The following is a 6116-nucleotide window of genomic DNA, read 5'->3' as shown; positions in this document are numbered from 1 at the left end:
TGTCTTACCAAGAAGAGGAAAAACAAATGTTCTGAAATATAAAAGTCAAAATAACTGGAATCAATAATTAGAAATAAGTTTTGTCAATAGAGGTATTGCCAAAACACAACTCATTAAATTCATTAGGATTAAAATCCTAACAGAACTATCAAAAAAGTCAACGATTCCTAATACTTATTTTCTAAAATTTGAATTGGCATATATTGTCAAAAAACCAAAAAAAAAAAAGGAAAACAATATGGAATTGTGCAATGAGTAAATTTTGACGTGTGTAAACTTTTTGTTTTTTCTACTTTAAATTAATCTGTAAGAATTTTTCAATCTTTACCGACACCTCTCAATTATATTTTTGATTTTCAAATTGTCAAAAAACCAACAATTCCCCTCTCCCCACAAAGATAACAAAAGTATAGCAGCAAATAGAAACAAAACTGAGTAGACATCACCCCTCAAGGGTTCTAGAAGCCAGGTAAGAGCAAAGCCTTCCCAGGTGTGAGAATCAACCCCTACAACTCCAAAACGCACCAGTGCATGCACTACTGCATTGCAACCTTGGCGAACAAAACCAAACTCGCACAACCTAAACAATTTCTTATACTCATCCTCCAGAAATATAGCCACTCTACAATCCCCATCTTCCCTTCCATTCAATCCATTAATTACTGATTGCAAGTCACCTTCTACTAAAATGGATTGGTAGCCCATCTTTACCCCCAAACACATAGCCTCCCTAATTGCCATAGCTTCTACCAACAATTCATAATAGGCTTAGGCCAGTCTCTAGTCCTAATTGGACTGGACTGTATTGTTGGGCCTCCATGGGTCCATCACGGAGCCCAAATCGATAATTCTAACCGTTCAATATGTAGAATTCGTCGAGTAATTCATTCCTACAAAAAATCACGTTGATCGAATATCGATAGCTACTTAATCAGATCACAATTTATGATTATCAAGATACTCGAAATGGGCCAGACTGTACGGTCTAGTTAGGTTGCCCAACTAGAAACAATCCAATCCCTTCATAATACATATTTCCAAAAATTTGAATTAACATATATTGTCCCCAATTTTTTTTTTTATTATATGGAATTGTACAAGGAATAGATTTTGAATTGTGTATTTTTTTTTTTTTACATTAAATTAATTAGTATTAGGAAATCATTTTTCAAGTCCTTAAATTCTAATCAATTCATAACATGTTCTTATATTTCAATAAATTATATTATTTGCATATTTAATTCATCAAATCCTAATTTTCATAGTTAAGATTTTTTATTGACAATTTATCTTTACAAATATTTTTTAACGCTTAGCAATTTGGTGATGTGAACATTCATATTTTACAGGATGAATGTTCACATCATAAAACATTTACACTATTAATGTGAATATTATTATTATTACAGGTATTTTAATAATTATGTCACGCATAAGATTTATTAGAACATAAGAAATAATTTATTCTAAGTAGAATATAAGTAAGTTAAGAGACATTTATGTATAAATGTCACTTTTTTAATCATTGTTGACATCTCATAATTACGTTTTTGACTTTTGCACGGTAAAAGAAAAAATTATTGGTTGATCTAGAATCCCTAACTAATCACAAACCTATATACTGATAGAAAACTTTGCGAAACATAAACTAAAAGCCGTTAAGGATTCAATTCTATACATGAAAAGTATAAGAATTTCTACTATACAAAATAAGTTTATATGTACCTTGATCCATGATAGTATGAAAACCTCTTTTAAGAAAGAGAAACCTTGAATAGAAGACCTTGATCTCCAAGCTCTTTATTTGTCTAAGATCTTCAAACCACTTCTCTCTCTCTAGGCGATGGGAGCCTTCTTGTGGCGACAACTTGATTTTTTGTGTTAGAGAGTGTGGTTTGGGACCTTACACTATTTATACTAGTAATCTTCCCATCAAAGAATCCATTTATTCAATGAACCTCATTAGATAGATTAATGTATCTTCTACATTCAAATAGATACATAATAGATACATAATGCATCTCTAAGATTCATTCATAATGAATCTATCACATTCAATGCATTGGCACTATCTCCATTAGTCTTCTATACATTATGTATATATAGAAGATCTTCAAACCACTTCCCTGAAGTTTTGTTATTATTGGAGAACCGAACAGCAACATCATTATCACAGTTAATCTGTAAGGGCCTCGAAATTGAATCGACAAGTTGTAATCTAGATATGACATTCTTTAGCCATACTGCATGACATGTGGCTTCATAACATGCTATGAACTCTGCCTCCATAGTGGAAGAGGCTATCATAGACTGCTTATGACTCTTCCATAAAATGGGTCCATTAGCAAGCATAAAAATGTACCCAGAAGTGCACTTTCAAGTGTTTTTACATCCAGCATAATCAGCATCTGAATAACCAATTACTTCAAGGTTGTCTGCTCTTTGATAAGTAAGCATGTAATCCTTAGTGCCTTGTAAATATCGCAACACTTTCTTTACTGCTTTCCAATGATCAAGTCCAGGATTGCTTTGGTATCGACCAAGCATACCAACTACAAATGCTATATCAAGACGTGTACAAACTTGAGCATACATAATGCTCCTAACTGTAGAGGCATAAGCAATTTCTTTCATTTGTTCCCTTTCTAAATTATTTCTGGGACACTGAAATTCACTAAAATTATCACCCTTAACTATAAGGGCAACAATACTTGAACAGTTCTGCATGTTGAACCTTTTAAGAACCTTTTCGATATAGGCTCTTTGGGACAATCCTAAAATACCACGAGACCTATCTCGGTGAATTTCTATCCCAATGACAAAAGAGGTTTCACCAAGATCTTTCATTTCAAAATTCCTTGTAAGGAATTGCTTTGTCTCATGTATCATTTCCAGATTATTGCTAGCAAGCAATATATCAACAACATACAAAACTATAATGCAAATATTGCTCCCACTAATTTTAAGGTTGACACATTGATCAACCACATTATCCTTAAAATCAAATTTGGTGAGAACTTCATGAAATTTAAGATACCATTGTTGAGATGCCTACTTTAGACCATATATGGACTTCTCAAGCCTACAATCCATCCCTTTTCTTTGAGTGTATCCTTTAGCAACTAATCTGGCCTTGTATCTTTCGATATTGCCTTTAGGATCACGCTTGATTTTAAAAATCCATTTGTATCCAACAGTTTTGGCTCCCTTAGGCAATTCTACAAGATCCCAGACATTGTTGTCTTTCATAGATTTTAATTCATCTTTCATGGCATTTAACTAGGCATAAGAAACAGGATCGTTCTCCAAGCCTATATCACACTCATTTAGGTAAACCTCATAGTCATCTAATATGACTGGTTTCTTTCGTTTCACACAAGTACTAAAATCAGAATTAGACTAATATCACAATTATGGATTTAGACTATGCAATTCACACAAGTACTAAAATCACAATTATGGATTTAGACTATGCAATTCACACAAGTACTAAAATCAGAAAAATGAATTGAACTTAAAATTCTGTCTTTAATAAGACGTTCCATCATTTCTCTTGATATATGACCCAAGCGCTTATGCCACAACATGGATGAATTTTCATTCACTCGCTTTCTCTTTTTATTTACCAAGTCATTTACATAAAAGGATAAAAGAGATTGTGCATAAGTGGAATCTAAATTCAATGAATAAAGATTACCATATAAATTACCGGAACCAATCATATGAGAATTGTGGAATAAAAAGACTCTATTATTTCCAAACTTAAATTCATAACCAAAAGAATCAAGTTGTGAAACAAAAATTAGGTTTCTAGTAAAAATAGGAACATAAATTGTGTTTACCAAATCTAAAATGAAACCAGAGTCTAAAATTATACGGAGTGTGCTAATAACCTCAGCATCTACTTCTATTCCATTCCTGACCGTAATGGTTCGTTCTCCTTTATTTGGTTTCCGACTTGTAAGGTATCCCTGTATGGAATTTGTTATGAGAATACTTGCACTAGTGTCAATCCACCAAGAATTTGGTGGAACATCTACCAAAAAAGATTCATAAGACACAAAGCATTGAGTGTTACCTTTCTTGTCCAACCAACCTTTAAAACCTAGATAGTCTTTTCTTATGTGACATTTCTTTCGACAAAAATGGCATCGAATCTTATTTTTTTCATTAGCCTTGTGAGTTTCATCATTTACATTCTTCTTCTTTTTACTTTTGCCTTTCTTGAAAATCTTTTTGGTTGGACCCAAGGTGATAAGGTGAGCCATATTAGGCTTTTCAGCTTTAAGCTTCTCTTCTTCTTGAACACACATGGCAATTAATTCACTCATCTTCCACTTATCTTTCTACATATTATAATTGATCTTGAAAGGACCAAATTGCGCAGGAAGAGAAGCCATAATGAAATGAACAAGAAAACCTTCAAAAATTTCCATGTCCATTCCCTTTAATTGAAAGGCCATGCCATTCATCTTTAAGATATGTTCATGAACACCACTCAAACCATCATATTTCATTGTCATCATTTTAATCATAAGAGTTCTAGCAAGGGATTTGGAAGTTCCAATGAATTGTTCTTCAATAGATTTCATATCACCTACTGCACTTTCAGAAGCAGGGATTGCTCCTTGAATTGCAGGCATAATTGAGCCTTTTATAATCATTAGACTTAAACGATTAGAGCGTTTCCATTTTTCATATAAAGTCATGTGTTCCTTAGAACTTGTATCATTAGGCTTTGTAGGTGCTGGCTCTCTTAATACATAGTCTAAATCCATAATTCCCAAAACAATTCCAATTTGTTGCTTCCATTTTTTAAAATTAGTTCCACTCAAAGCTTCAATACTAGACAAGTAACTATTAATTGCAGTAGGATTCAATACTGCAAACACATAATATCCATTACATAACTAAATATAATCAAGAAAATTACTTTTCACATGTTATGAATAAAAATAACACCACAAGTTAAATATATCTAACTAGAAAACATAATTAGTTAGATACAAAATCAAGTTATCATTCTGTTGGGCCGAATAACAATATATTTTAGCAATTTCATAAAAGTAAATGAGATGACTAATAAAATAAAATAAAATAATCATTAAGACTGTAACGAGTTTATCACCGTTAGGCAGAAAAACTCAATGTCTTATATTATTTAATTAACTAAAGCACGTGAGAAGTTTATCACCGTTGGATAGAAAAACTTATTGCTATATTTATTAAACTAATCATCTCAGTAGTGTTGAACCTCCGTTAAGCTAATCAACAATATTTCAACTCATAAGGTGTGCAACAAAACATTATAAGTGCATAAGTCATTATCTTAATTACTACTTGTTTAATAATTTACAATTTTATATTTTAATATCAATAGAATAAAATATTGACAAAAAACAAAGATAAAATTGGACAAGTGTAAATCAAGGCTATGCACTAGTTACACAAAACATTATCATAAAATGAAATTCATGCTTATACGTTTCATGCATCAGAATTGAGAACCAAAGCTCTGATATCAATTGATAGAAAACTTTGTGAAACATAAAATAAAAACTGTTAAGGATTCAATTTTATATATGAAAGTTATATGAATTTCTACTATACAAAATAAGTGTATACCTTGATCTGTGATAGTATGAAAACCTCTTTTAAGAAAGAGAAACCTTGAAAAGAAGACCTTGATCTTCAAGTTCTTTATTTGTCTAAGATCTTCAAGCCACTTCTCTCTCTCTATGCGATGTAAGCCTTCTTGTGGTGATAACTTGAGTTTTTGTGTTAAAGAATGTGGTTTGGGACCTTACACTATTTATACTAGTAATCTTCCTATTAAAGAATTCATTTATTCAATGAACCTCATTAGATAGATTAATGTATCTTCTACATTCAAATAGATACACAATAGATATATAATGTATCTCTAAGATTCATTCATAATAAATCTATCACATTCAATGTATTGGCACTATCTCCATTAGTCTTCTATACATTATGTATATATAGGTGCATTTATCAATAATTAGTCACCATCTAATTAATGTACATGTATTTTGCTTAATGAGATGAATCTAGTATAATCATGTATAAGTCACATTAAGTAATATTTAGGAAAA

Source organism: Camellia sinensis, chromosome 12 (genome assembly GCF_055761805.1).
Source record: "Camellia sinensis isolate YWXY chromosome 12, ASM5576180v1, whole genome shotgun sequence".
In the NCBI taxonomy this organism is placed as follows: Eukaryota; Viridiplantae; Streptophyta; class Magnoliopsida; order Ericales; family Theaceae; genus Camellia; species Camellia sinensis.
The sequence above is the reverse complement of the archived record's forward strand: the minus strand, read 5'-3'. Positions refer to the sequence as shown.